General features: G+C 39.4%; 1 long non-coding RNA gene across 2 annotated transcripts; it reads right to left on the reverse strand.

Annotated features, from left to right (window-relative positions):
- Positions 1-1,512: 1,512 nt before the first annotated feature.
- LOC113629820 (uncharacterized) lies at positions 1,513-11,161 on the reverse strand. Of its 2 annotated transcripts, XR_003436704.1 has the most exons (3): positions 10,816-11,157; positions 2,926-3,129; positions 1,513-2,007 (listed from the first exon to the last, which is right to left on the reverse strand). It is a non-coding gene; the product is annotated as an uncharacterized LOC113629820 (long non-coding RNA). The 2 variants fall into 2 exon arrangements; XR_003436702.1 differs by having other exon boundaries at positions 1,513-3,129; positions 10,816-11,161.
- Between the last annotated feature and the right edge of the window lie 3,909 nt (positions 11,162-15,070).

A 15,070-nucleotide genomic window follows, 5' to 3' on the forward strand; every position in this document is an offset into this window, starting at 1 on the left:
AGTGTTGTGAGTAGGACTTAACTTGCTTCTTGCTTGAGGGGTAGGGAGCTTCTGGTGGTGATGTAGATATTTCCTCCCTCTCTAACAGTGTGAGCAAGTTTTACAGGATACAACCTCCCTCTTGTTTTAGGGGATAGAAGATGTTCCTTCTCTTTGCTGCTGGTCCAGAGGCTGAATAGGGTGAAAGGAACTCATCGAACATCATCTGCTCGTTCACCTGTTCTCTCAGAGAAGGTGAGCAGCTCCCACTGTTGGTTTGCTGTGTGGACATTCCAAAATCCTGAGACTTGTTTGAGATATAATCCAGACGGGCTGACTGTAAAATAAACCCTTGGAGTCTTATTTTGAGACTTTTACCAGTGCAGGTGAGCTACTGCATCACGTGGTCCAAGAGTGCGATGGGATTGTTCAGGCTCTGAGGTTCTCATGGGGAGCATTATGTAATTAACTGGGGGCAGAGATAAGCCAGCCCAAGAAAGCTGCAGTAAACACAGCTAAAGGTTCAGAAAGAGGGAATGCATGCTCTACCGGCTAACAGAAATCCCCATTCCCCCTTGCCTCCACTTCCCTCCAAAAGGAAGGAGTGTTGCCACCAAAATAGGCCAAGGGCTAAGGCTATTTTATTGGTTACTCCTTTCATTGTGGGGACATTTCAATGAGAAGGGCTTTCCTAGTGACAAGCTCAAATTGAGATGTTCTCTCACCACTGTCTTGTGTGCTTTTCTGTCCATAGGATGGAGGAGTGAGAAGGTTGGGGCTGCTTTCAAAGGGAGGCTGTAGAGGTGAGATGCAGGAGATGCTGGGCAGGGTCTCCTCTCCTGAGAGGAAACAGGTGCACTCTCTCTCCCTCTCTGGTTCCTCTTTGCCCCCATGACTTTTCCTCCTACTAGGCTAAGGAAAGAGAGCTTGGGACATTGCCAACAAGGGAGCTGTCCAAATTCTGGAAGGCCTGGGGTGGGGATTAAACTCTAGATTTTATGGAGAAACTCTTCTTACCTCCAGTTTATGCAAAGGAATTTTCATAAATTGGGCATACTGTCCCTTGCGTTTGCCAATGTAGCTCCCAACTTTCTACATCAGGGCTTTGGGCTGAAGATCCAAAGGAAAAATCAGCTTATTTGTACGTCAGTGTCTGGGACGTTTGAGGGCAGGGGTCAGAGAGTTTAGGGGCGTTTAGGATTCCCTGTCATTGCTATTTATAATTATTTGTCAACTACCCCACCGTGAGACGATTAAAAGCTTCTTTTAGAAGCATAAACAGAAAGGCTCTACAAATGTGTGGTGTGTGTGTGCAAAAGTTAAAACTTTTCTAGAGAAGAATTTTGTCCTTAAGTAAGAGACTACAGAAAAACCAACAATGCTCACTTAAAACCAATGTCCATATTGTTTATTAATTCAAGGACTCAGTAGTTTGTTCAACCGGGAAAACTTTTCAATGTGTGTATACGTGTGTGTGTGTATCATTGTTGGAACTGACTTTTAAATATGTATGAGAAGTTTTTTTGTTTTTGACTTTTTTCTTTCTGGAGATGTACTGATTAATTGAGAACTGAGGAGTTCATTTGTTTCTAGACAATTCAAAACCCTGTTTCAGGGAAGAGAGTGAAGTGTCTGTCTTCTAAAGCTGGACAGTGTGTAGGTCAAGGGTCAGGGAGAATAATGTAGGTCCCCAATTGTTCCCATACCGTCCCTTGCTCTTCACAGTGGTATGCTCTGCTTACATAATCTTTTCTAGTTGCAAAACAGTTCATTTCTCTTAAACTTAGAGTGGGCTGTTGAAATACCTGAGTTTTAGTAATTTTTAGGGGCTCATAAGGGACATTTGACAGCATCTGAGGAGAAAGGATTTCTGCTATGAGATTATAAGTGGAAACATTGAGGAGTCTTTGGCATCTGGGGAGCTAGTCCTTCTTCCTACATCAGTGTGAATCTGGAGACGAATCTGCCTTGGTTAGTGTTTTCCCAGATTAGGCACCATTAGCCTTTGCTATCCCAGTAATTCCTCACCTGTTAGATTGAACCACACGAAATTATCATTTTTATGTCAAAAATAGTCAAACACCAACAAATTAATATGGTTTAATCCAATACTAAACAAGGGCATCTACTGATAAAGTACTACACTCTTGTTTTGAAATGCTTTGCCCTATTCTTCTAGTAGATATATGGATTTATTTAATTTTTATATTTTGTAAAACCAATTTGGAAATTTTGGTACATATTTGTCTGAGACACTCGAGGAAGGATCCATTTGATAGTCTTGGGTCAAAGAGGTTGGGTAAAGCCAGGATCCACCTGGAAACCCTTTGGGTCTTATGGGAGGGCTGTTAGCCATAAGAAGTGAGCAAAGTAGATGCAAACTGCATTGGCAGGCCCTCTCCCTCTGCCTTGGGGGACTCTGGCTCCTCCTATCATCCACTGCTACATGAGGGACAAGGGGGATGAAACTGTGAGGGCCTGTGAAAGGAATCAGGTTTATCTTTTTATTTTATTTAAGCATTGGCTCAAATGCATCCCTCTGGGCTAAGCTTGAGAAGTGCCAAGTCCTCTGGTGTTGGCAGATGGTACAAGGACTACAAAACCTCCCAATACTCTGCAAAGGACCCCAATATGGCTTCTGTGTTTTATCAAAAAACCCCAAGGACTCTGGACACTGAAATGAATGTCTGGGTGCTAGAGACACCTTCTGAGAACTAGTTATAGCCGATAGGAGCTGTAGTCATGCCTTTACACTCTGGCATCATTCAATGTAGTTTTCCCTTCTGTGTTTTCTCTCTTGTGTTTTTCATTTCTATATCTCTCAGGGTTTTATTCTCAGTGAATTTCTCAATATGATTTTTTTCCCCTGAGAGATAGATAGATTGGTTCACTCATTCATAAAAAAAGTTTTTACAGGACAAATTAAAGGAAGGTTTAGATGCTTACGTCGGAGGAATAGATTGCTATTGGATTTCATGTTGGTGCCAGCAGAGACACAGGGAGCTCCTCTGGGATATCAGCACTCTTTTTTTTTTTTTAATCAGGTATTTTGTGCAGCTTTGGACCATGGGTGTCTACGATTCCTTTGGAAGAAACTTTCAGCTCCCCAGAGTATAAAGTCCAAGACCTTGAATAAACACTCCTTCAAATCTAAGGCACAGAAAGAAATGAATCTCACTTTTTTATACTGTGCTAAGAATTTCCAAGTGTCATCTAAAGACGTAGTTCCTTTAGTGACTGACTCCTCTGGAGTCCAGGAGTCTCCAGCTCTCAATATTCTACTTGCAGATGCAAGAAATGACTTTCTGATGTTCTTTTGCAGATTTTAGGGAAGTGCCTGTATTTGCTTATAAAAACAAATAATGCTAATCTTCAATGGTCCAATGAATCATTTGCATAATGGTGATTTTAGAAACAGATCCCCAATTCTCCTGTGGTCCAACCTTTAGAACAAGGTTCATTCATATCAAAGTCATTTGACCAATAGGAGGAACTCTCAGATCCTTTTTTAGTAACTAGGATGTCTTTCAAAGTCTGAGGATGGTGGCCAAGGTCTTGGATCTGTTCTCTCTCAGGGGAGAATGTCCCAGCCAATTTCTTTAGCAGTGGGTTCATATCCCAGCATCAGTCCCCCTCTTTCCCTCATTCCAAGGACTAAATTCTGACACAATTTGACTACATTTTTAATCTAGTAGTTATTTAAATAGAAGTGAGCCCTACAAAAATTTGGTTCAAGAAGAATTAATGATTGGAACTGTGAATTTTACGCTGAAATAAACTTTCAAACATTTTCTTTGTTCATATTTGTGATATGCTAAAACATTTGGGTTATATTAAAATGTTAAAGAGCACAATTGTTCAGCTCTTCACTGTGGAGTTAAGACCCCCAAGCTTTCACCCTTGGCCCATCTATTCTCTCTCCCTCTCCCTGCCATGATCTTGGATTCTGGTGTGGTTTCAACTACCACTTCTCTGTGGATCACTTCCAAATCTACATCTTCATCGCAGGCCCTGAACTTTGGACTTGGATCTCCAACCTTCCCCTTGACACTTCCACCTGGGTCTCTCATAGATACCTGGGAGTCAACAGAACTAAGCTGAGCTCATACTTTTGTCTTTTAAGTGTTCATCTCATTCTTAACTTGAAATTTCAGTCCCTGAGACCACCATGATTGGATCTCCATTATGGAAATTTGTGATCTATTCTTTCTTTTTCTTCCCATCTACTGCCTACCCCATCAACACCAGCCAATTTACCTCACATTTCTGAACATCTGTCTCCTCTTCCTCACTCTTCTACTGACCTAATTTATGCTTCTTCCATCTCTTGCCTGTCTGTGATGAGTTCCTGACTGATCTCCTTAGTGGTTACCTAGACAGTCAATCATCAGTCAGTGGTTCCTACTGTCAGTGGGTATCACACACTCCTGGAAAATTTGTTGAAAACACAGATACCTGGACCCTACTTGATTCAGTAGGTCTGTAGTATTGCCTACAACTATGCAGTCTATAAATGTTTGTTGAGTGAATAAGTAAATTCAAGGATTCTCCTTCTACACTTGTATGAGAAAATAAAAGAAGATAAGGAAATAATTTTAGTTAATAGGACAGTTTAGTGATGCCCAGGAAACAGAAGAAAGAGCGTTGCTTCTCTCAACCTGTATTCAAAGCAAGTAAAATATGTGATCAGTGTGTGGAACATTCATGTACCAACTCACTGGTGCCATAGAATAGGGTGTGTACGTATCTGTCCTATGTCAATTTTCATTTGTTTCAAAATAATTTTTTATTTTCCTTTCAATTTCTTCTTTGACCCAATGGTTGTTTAGAAGTGTGTTGCTTAGTTTTCACATATTTGTAGATCTTCTCACTTTCCTCTTGTTGATGTCTGGTTTCATACCACTATGGTCAGACAAGATAGTTGATACAATTTCTATCTTCTTAAATTTACCGAGATTTATATTGTAGCTATCATATGATCTGTCCTGGAGAATATACCATGTGCACTTGAGAAAAATGTGTATTAGGCTGTTGGAGGAATGCCCTATATTTCTATTAAGTTCTCTTGGTCTAAAGTGTGGTCCAATTCCAACATTTTTGTTGATTTTCTGTCTGGATGATCAGCAATAGTGCTGAGGGTGGAATATTGAAATCCCCTCCAATTATTTTATGTTGTCTATTTCTGCCCTAAGACATGTTATTAATTGCTTAATATATTGGGTTGGCCAAAAAGTTCATTTGGTATTTTCCGTAAGATGGATCCAGTAGCGCTTAGTTGTCTTTAACTTCATTCGAAACAATGTTGTTAAATTGTATTGTGACAGCTGTCATATCAGCATGCATTTTTAAAAAAACTTATCAAAACTGGTGAATTTTTGTGTAGCCATTTTAGTATCGAAGATAGAAGAAAAAAGCAACATTTTTCAGCATATTATGTTTTATTATTTCGAGAAAGGTAAAAATGCAACCGAAATGCAAAAAAAGATTTGTGCAGTGTATGGAGAAGGTGCTGTGACTGATCGAACATGTCAAAAGTGGCTTGCAAAGTTTTGTGCTGGAGGATTTCTTGCTGGACAATGCTCCACAGACAGGTAGACCAGTTGAAGTTGATAGCAATCAAATTGAGACATTAATTAAGAATAATCAATGTTATACCTCGTGGGAGATAGCCGACATACTCAAAATATCCAAATCAAGCATTGAAAATCATTTGCACCAGCTTGGTTATGTTCATCGCTTTGATGTTTGGGTCCCACATAAGTTAAGCAAAAAAAACCTTCTTGACTGTATTTCTGCATGGAATTCTCTACTTAAAAGTAAGAAAAATGTTCCATTTTTAAAACAAATTGTGACGGGTGATGAAAAGTAGGTACTGTACAGTAAGGTGGAATGGAAGAGATTTGGGGCAAGCCAAATGAACCACCACCACCAACACCAAGGGCCGGTTTTCATCCAAAGAAGGTGAGGTTATGTATATGGTGGGATTGGAAGGGAGTCTTCCATTATGAGCTCCTTCTGGAAAACCAAAAGATTAATTCCAACAAGTACTGCTCCCAGTTAGACCAACTGAAAGCAGCACTCGACGAAAAGCATCTGGAATTAATCCACAGAAAATACAAAATCTTCAATCAGGATAATGCAAGACTGCGTGTTTCTTTGATGACCAGGCAAAAACTGTTACGGCGTGGCTGGGAAGTTCCGATTCATCCGCTGTATTCACCAGACATTGCACCTTTGGATTTCCATTTATTTCGACCTTTACAAAATTCTCTTAATGGAAAAACATTTCAGTTCCCTGGAAGACTATAAAAGGCATCTGGAAGAGTTCTTTGCTCACAAAGATAAAAAGTTTGGGGAAGATGGAATTATGAAGTTGCCTGAAAAATGGCAGAAGGTAGTGGAACAAAACGGTGAATACATTGTTCAATAAAGTTCTTGGTGAAAATGAAAAATGTGTCTTTTATTTTTACTTACAAACCGAAGTCACTTTTTGGCCAACCCAATATTTCGGTACTTGGGTGTTGGGAGTGTATGTACTTAAAATTGTTATATCTTCTTAATGTATTGACCCCTTTTTCATTAAATAATGACCTCCTTTGTCTCTTGTTACCCTTTTTGGTTTGAAGTCTGTTTTGTCTGATATAAGTTGGCTATGCCTGCCTTCTTTTTGTTTCCATTTGCTTGAAATACCATCTTCCATCCTTTCATTTTGAGGATGAAATAAATCTCCTGCAGGCAGCATATAGTTAGGTCTTGTTTTCGGGTTTTTTTGTTTGTTTGTTTGTTTGTTTATTTTATTCATCCAGCCACTCTGTGCCTTTTGATTAGTGAGTTCAATCCATTTACATTTAGGGTGATTATTGACATGTAAGGATTTACTACTGCCATTTTATCTTTTGCCTTCTAATTATTTTGTCTCTCCATTGTTTCTTTTTCCTTCTGTTTCTGTTTACATTTTAAGTTGGTGGTTTTCCATGAGGATTTGCTCAGTCTCCCTGGTTTTAATATTTCATGTCACTATTGTAGATTTTTGCTTTGTGGTTATCATGAGGTTTACATAAAACATCTCATAAATAAAATAGTCCTTTTTCTTCTGATAACATTTTACTTTCAGTCTCCTATAAAGGCTTCATCTTTTTACTTTCCCCCTTTTATATTTTTGATGTAACAAATTATCTCTTTTTATGCTGTGATTTTATTACTAAGATGTAGTAGCTATAGTTATTTTTATTGATCTTTTCCTTTAACCTTTGTGCTATAGGTAAGAATATAATATATTATTCTAAAAAAAAGTTATAGTATTCTAATTCTGACTATTTATCACCTTAATCAGAGTTCTGTGTACTTTCCATTTTTTGTTTCAACTTAAATAGCTCCTTTTCAACATTTCTTACAAGGCAGGTCTAGTGGTGGTGAACTCCCTTAGCTTTTGCTTGTCTGGGACAGACTTTATTTCTCTTTCATATCTGAAGGATAACTTTGCCAGAGAGCTTTCGTGGCTGACAATTTTTATCTTTCACTATTTTGAATATTTCATTTCACTCTCTCTGGCCTATAGAATTTCTGCTGAGAAATCTGCTGATAGCTTAATGGGGATACATTTGTAAGTTACTGCTTTTTTCCCCCTGGCTGCCTTTAAAATTCTTTACCGTTGACTTTTGACAACTTTAATATAATGTCTCTTGGGGAAGGTCTTTTTGTGTTTCAAAAATAAGATGTTCTATAGTTATGTACATTTGTATATTCAGTTCCTTCCCCAGTTTGGGAAGCTCTCAGCTATTATTTCTTTAAATATGTTTTTTCCTCCCTTGTCTCTTTCTTCTCCTTCTGGGATGCCCATTATTCTTATGCTGGCTTTTCTAATGTAGTCAGATAGTTCTCGTAAGGTTTCTTCACTCTTTAAAAATCTTAGTTCTCTCTCCTCTCCCACTTGAATCATTTCTATATTTCTATCTTTGAGCTCACTAATTCTTTCTTCCATATGATCTGCTCTATTTCCAATGTATTGTAATGTATTCTTCACCTCATTTATTGAGTTCCAGAAATTCTGTTTGGTTCTTTTTCAGATTTTCAACCTCTTTGGCAAAGTAGTCCTTCTGTTCATTAATCTTATTCCTGAGGTCATTGTATCGTCTTCCTGAATTTTCTTGTAGCTCATTGAATTTATTCATAACTGCTATTTTAATTTCTTTATCAGTTAGATCCCAATATTCCATGTCTTTGCTAGAAAATTGTCATTTTATTTTTGTGATGCTATATTACCATGACTTTTCACAGTGTTTGGTGAAAAATGCTTCTGTCGCTTCATAGAAGTAGCAAATTTCTCATTTAGGCAAGGCTTTATTTTGATTCTAACCGTTCTACAGACTGGTAGTTAAGAGCATTCCTTTTGTTTTCCAGAAGGTGGTGCTATAGCACAAGTTTTTGGTTTCTCTTACCAGAGCTAATAAATTGCTGAGATTGGCCAGTGTATTTAAAAAAAAAAAAGAAAAAAAAAAGAAAAAGGTGTTGGCAGAGCCAGTGAGCCAGTTAGCACTTGGGGCTTTGAGTGTACCGCTGCCTGATAGGGAGGTCCTCCAGTAGAGGAGTCCCAGAGGTCCTTGGGCAGTGCTCTTGCCTCCTGAGGCAGACAGCGGGAGACATTTTCCTTCAGTTCTCTTTGCCTGCTTCCCTTTCCTTTTCCTCTCCCCAGTCACTCTGGCCTCTCCTGAGAGACAGCAACAGAGCAACTGATCCCTACAGCTCAGCACATGGCTGGGCAGGCCCCGCTCCCTTCCCCCCACTGCCTTCACCCTCCACCTCCTCTCGTAGAAAAGTCGTGCTGGCTTGAAGCCTTCTCTGCCGCCACCAGCTCTGTCTCCAATTCCCTCTCTTTGCCAGTTCCTCTAGGGTCCAATCCACCTTCTTTCAGATGCACAGAAGGATGGATCTCACGGGTGTCCTGTTTATGCCTTTCAGGGTGCTTTTTTTTTTTTTTTTGCTTATGGATGTCCGATTAGTTGTAAATCAACGGGGAGAGAAAAAAGGAACGACTCATGACACCGTGCTGCTGTCACTCATTATAAAATTTTTGATATGTAATCTGATAGAATTTTTAAGGTTTATAAGTACCTATACTAGTCCATCTCCCTATAAAATTAAAGTTGCAAATTTTCACCAGTCTTAATATTATAGTCATTAAAAATAATAGTTATGAAGGTGAGGTAATAATGTGGCAAATAGGTATGATAAAAACATATCAAATGGGAAAAAAAAGGCAGGATATGAAATTATGTACATATAAGACCTGAAACCATAAAACTCCCAGACGAAAACATAGGGGAAAAGCTTCCTAACATTGGTCTTAGCAATGATTTTTTTGGAATTGATACCAAAAGCACAGGTAACAAAAGCAAAAGTAAACAAGTGGGACTACATCAAACTAAAAAGTTTCTGCATAACAAAAGAAACAATCAACAAAATGAAAAGGCAACCTACGGAATGGGAGAAAATATTTGCAAATCATATATATGATAAGGGGTTAATACCCAAAATATATAAAGAACTCATACAATTCAATAGCAAAAATCCAAATAACTCAATTGAAAAATGGGCAAAGGACCTAAATAGACATTTTTCCAGAAAAGACATATAAATGGCCAACAGCTATATGAAAAGATGCTCAATATCACTGATCACTGGGGAAATGCAAATCAAAAGCACAATGAGATATCACTTCACACCTGTTAGAGTGGCTACTATCAAAAAGTCAAAAGACAACAAGTATAGGTGAGATGTGGAGAAAAGGGAACGCTTGTGCACTGTTGGTGGGAATGTATTGGTGCAGCCACTGCGGAAAACCAGAAAATTAAAAATGGAGCTACCGTATGGCCCAACAGTTCCACTCCTGGGTATTTATCCAAAGGAATTGAAATCACTATCTTGAAGAAATATCTGCACTCCCATGTTCATTGCAGCATTATTTACAGTAGCCAAGATATGGAAACAACACAAGTATCCATTGACTGATGAGTGGATAAAGAAAATGTGGTCTATACATACACTGAAACACTGCTCAGCCTTAAAAAAGAAAGAAATCGGGACATTTGCAACAACGTAGGTGAACCTGGAGCATATTATGCTAAGTGAGATAAGCCAGACACAGAAAGACAAATATTGCATGATCTCACTTATATGTGGAACCTAAAAAAGCCAAACTCATAACAACTTGTACTCTAAAGAGAGTAGAATGGTGGTTACCAGGGATTAGGGTGTGGGGAATTGGGGAGATGTTGTTAAGGGTATAAACTTGCAATTAATATATAAGTTCTGGAGATATAATGCACAGTATAATGATTATATCAACAATTCTGAATTGTAAACTTCAAAGCTGCCAAGAGAGTAGATCTTAGTGGTTCTCACCACAAAAAAAGAAATACAATAATATAATAGAGGTGTTAGCTAATGCTAATCATATTGCAATATATAAATGTATCAAACCAAAACATTGTATACCTTAAACTTACACAATCAACTATACCTCAGTTAAAAAAAAATTGTTAACATGTCTTACACAAAGTAAACACTCAGTAAATGGTGCTTATTCACTAATCCTGGGGCTAAAGACCACCTATTACACATATTTTCATTTAAAAGTTATGTCTAGTTTCAAGTTTTCTTTGTTTTTTTAAGTCTCAAGTTTTCCAAGTTCAAGGACCATATTTTTCATCATCAGGATATTTTACTAATTCTTTTCATATGAACTTATGTTTGATTCATAGTCACCAACTTTTTCATATCCTCCCATTTAGAAAAATAAGTATGTTTCTTTGAGGAATGGAATTTAAACATATTTACCTTAAAGTCATTTCAGTTCACTCTACTCATCCCTTGGTAACAAATTCTTCCATCCGTTGTATTTCATGGCATTAGTTATAGTTATAAGTTTATAACATATATTATAACATATATAAATGTTAGTATTGTATATATGAACAGTGCAGATTATAATATTTTCTGAGTATGACAACTCCTTTTTACCATTCTTCTTGTAGACAGGTTGTTTTTGACATATACATTGAAAAAGTTGTGCAGTATTTTTCAGAATGCCTGTCAGGAAATGCCCATGTTCACACATTAATCAGAAGAGGAGTTTGAGAAGCCTTGCGAGCTTGGGGAAAAGAAAAAAACAGCCAAATACTGGCAGTGGGCAGGGAACCTCGGCCAGGTTTGGCATTTCCTGGTTTGGCTGCCAGTGAGGTGATGTGTGAGCCTGGCTTTGTATGATTGCATTGAAGAACCGGATCATCAACCTCCCTTCTGATTCTGTGCATGTTGGGGAAACTTCTGGTTCTGATTTGGCTTCCTGTGTAGACCCACCGCCAGGGAGGAGACTGTGATGGTCACAGAGAATCTGAGTAGTCTGTTCCTTTTACAGTTGTTATGATTCTTTTTCCGCAACTATAAAAGAGCAAAAAAAGCAGGGAGGGTTTTCTGGTGATGTTTTGGCTTCACATCTAAGTTTACTTTCAGAGAGAAAGCAAAACAGGTCAGAGGCCAACAGTGAGTGAATTTAAGAAATACACAGAATGTTATGAGATCATTAGAGGACTATAAAAAGCAAAGGTCAGCAAGCAATCTCCTACTCATGGTATCTTGGGACTCCTTGTAGAGGTCTTAAGTTTAGAGAAATATAGCAAGTTAGTGCCTTAAAAAGAGTAACAAAAATGATCACACTGTAGGAAAAGTGATCTTAGAAACAAAGAACAAAAATTCATGACCAGCTTTGGCCAGTGGGAAAATCCCTTCAACACGTTCTGTGTTCTTTTGACCTGTTCTCATCATTCTTCAAGCACTCCCTTGCTTTCTGGCACAATTAGATTTTCAGAGGGCTGACTCCATGCTCTTTCCAGATTTGTCCATGTTTCTATGACTGCAGTATAAGAGTAGGCAGGTCATCTCACTTGGCCTTGACATATCTAGGAACAAGGCTCCTGCCCCGCCCTGAGCCTGCACCCCACTCTGGGTGGATCCCAACCTACTTGCAGATGTGGGTTGTGAGATTATGGCCATCACCAGGAAATCATACCACCCTCCCAATAAGCCCGAAAGATGTGCCCATATATGCTTATCTGGTAAGAGCAGGGTTAATTTTTGTTGCTTCCAGTGGGATCTCCTTGTTGCCTGCTTGGACAAACTCCTTTGTCTGATGTGGTACATTATTCAATTTTATTTGTATGGGGCTGTTTTGGTCATCTATGGTTTGACTCACAGCTACTATAATCAAGCCTCCATTTGACAAGAGACCCTCAGGAGGCAGAATGTAAGGCAATATTTCTGGAGGGCAAGATATACTAGGAAGCAACAAATGTTGCATCCTATTAATTATTGAGACTGAAAGGCATAAGTGCTAAATCCATGCCAGACAGCACTAAAAAACTTTGCAAAAATCCCTCTATCCTAAGCTGTTGACATTATGCACGGGACCATCAACAGCTAGCTTGTAAACCTGTGGTTGTTTTAGGTGTAACGAGACATTACATATAGGAAATTATGGGACTTATCTCAAAAATTTCCACCATCCCAGGATGATAATACATTCCTCACCCTAATGAAAGAAGCATTCCTTTCAATGAAAGTAAAATAAAATAAATAATAATAAACAATATTAAAAATGTGAACAATGAAGCATGACTTTTCAAAGCTTCTTTTCTCTTCTAATAGAAAATAATTTTAGGACAGTATTAAATACCCCTTACCTAAAATATCCAAGTGGTAGAAAGACTAATGCTTTTGAGTAAAGGCTTCGTTAACCTGCAAAAAAGAAATGTTTTCAAAGGAAAAATATAAAACTGGACAAAAGGAGCAAAGCATGGGAAAATGCCCATTTTCTTACAGTCATACTTCTTATTATTGGGAATAGTAATTTGCTGAGTGAACAGCAAGCATGGTGAGGAGACAAAGTCACTGTTTTGGTGACTCTGTTTGAAGAACAGTTGTAAAAGTGATGAAGGTAAAAGTCTGTGGTGGAAGTTTAAATGCAGGGACCCCAAGGAAGATCTTCCTGTCCCCATTCCTGGGCCTAGGGTGGAGCTACAGCTATGGGCTATGGTTAGAATATGCATAGTATATTTTTCAGTTCAAAGGAACAAAGTGAAAAAGAGGTAACTTTGGTAGATCACTTATGTTGCTGCCAGTGTGTCCCATCCATCACTGCTTCCTGAGGGTTTCCCGTGAAACATCAAAGTGACTTTCAAACAGCACTAATTAAGCACTCATGTGGCTTTGCAGAACCTCTGCTCCCTCAATTTTAAAATCTGGGTCATGTTGTCATATGAACATTTTATTCCTGGCAGAAGAGCAAGGACTGCCACCCAGGGGATACCTATCCAGTTTTCCCATGAAAGTTTAAAATGTACATGTGGCAAGTAGCACATATTTGTAAATTAGTCAAAGATGTTTTTCAAAACATGATCAAACTTAACAGCCTCTCACGCAGGAACTTCCTATAAATGTATTGCTTTTTCTCTGTAAATTCCCAGAAGTGAACGGGATGGTGTAAGCTCTACTCTCTTTTGCTAATAACCAGACACACACTAAGTTGCGTTTAAACAAGAACAGCATTTAACAGCTCGGAACTGCTTCCCCGGATGTGAAAACATATCCATATGAACCAGATACTTCTGTTCTGTAAAATCTGTGTTGCTGATCTGTATCTGTCGCCTAAGCTCTTGCTACTTAAAGTGTTGTCCAACAGCATAGGCATTACCTGGGAGCTTGAGAGAAATGCAGCCTCTAAGGCGCCACCCAAGACCTGTTGAATCAGAATCTGCATTTTAACAAGATGCCCAGGTGATCCGTCTGCTCCCGAAGATGGGACAGCACTGGGCAGGGGAGGAGAAGGAAGCCCTGAGGGATGCAGTAGAACATGAGACAAGCGCTTCTACCACACAGCCCACCGGAGCTCTGCAGGCTTCAGCCACACCTGGAGCTCACCTGCCCCTTCCGGGTGTCATTAGGATTCTGGCTACTAATGGGCTCACGGTGTTGCGTGAGGGTCTGGCAGGACTGCTGCAGGTGGAAAGAGCAGAGTGACAGAGAATTAAATGGTCAGGACTTCTAAATGCAGCAGAGGTTCTCATGTGGCACCGACCATTGTATTCTCTGTCCTTCCTCAAATAGCTTGCATGTGGTTTGACTCCACATCTAGGTGACGGCCAGGCCCTGGTGTTCCTTGTAGAAACGGTGGGGCTTAGAGGGTCACCCCGGAGGTAAAGGAGGAGGCTGGAGGGAAGCCAGACAATGTGAGCCCCATTCGCCCAGTTCTACCGAAACAGCTCTGTTGTTATTTGCTTCATCTGTTAAGGTTCCATTTAAGATTTGCTGAATACTTAGCAAGTCTACGGATACCACTGCCCAGAGCAGTGAGCACCAGAACTATTTCCCAGATCAGGTAAGAGCAAGGCCACGTGGTGTGAAGAGACGTGGGTTTTGGAGTCAGACATCCCTGGTCTTGAATAGCTCTGCTTCTCCTCAGCAGACGCACACTCTCCATGCCTCAGGGAGCTCATCTGTGAGCTGGAGATACTAACAGTAGGTGACCACACACCTAGTCTGCCCAGGACAGTCCCTTGGTTACACTTCTTATCTTTACATTAATATTGACGACTTCCTTTGCTCTCCAGGGTATCTTGGTTTGGATGATATGGTCACCCTAATACCTACTTTGAAGGGTTGTTTTAGGTACTAAATAAGGTTAGGTAACTACAGTGCTTGATGTCATCTAAGTGACACTTATTAAAGAAGACATTCTTGTAACCCGAATGGTTACAGAGTTACCAGTATTGAGTAGGTTACTCTTGGCCTTGGTACTCAAGTTCGGCAGACCAAACCAGGGAGATCTCTGCCCACACCCTTTCAAAGTGGAACGTTGCACTTGTTCTTTTTTAGCTACCGTGACCTTTGGCTCTCCGAACCCCTGAGAGGGCTGTCTGGGGTGGTCATCCTTCTCAAGAAGGAGGTATTTTGTGTAGGGGCTTGTTATAACTGTGCTCTGCTTGAACATAGAGAGTGAAATGGCAAGGGTACAGGAGTGGTACCAATTTACATTTCA

The sequence above is a fragment of the Aethalodelphis obliquidens genome, unplaced genomic scaffold (assembly GCF_003676395.1).
Source record: "Aethalodelphis obliquidens isolate GAN/ISIS:26980383/991018 unplaced genomic scaffold, ASM367639v1 scaffold2, whole genome shotgun sequence".
Taxonomy (NCBI): Eukaryota; Metazoa; Chordata; class Mammalia; order Artiodactyla; family Delphinidae; genus Aethalodelphis; species Aethalodelphis obliquidens.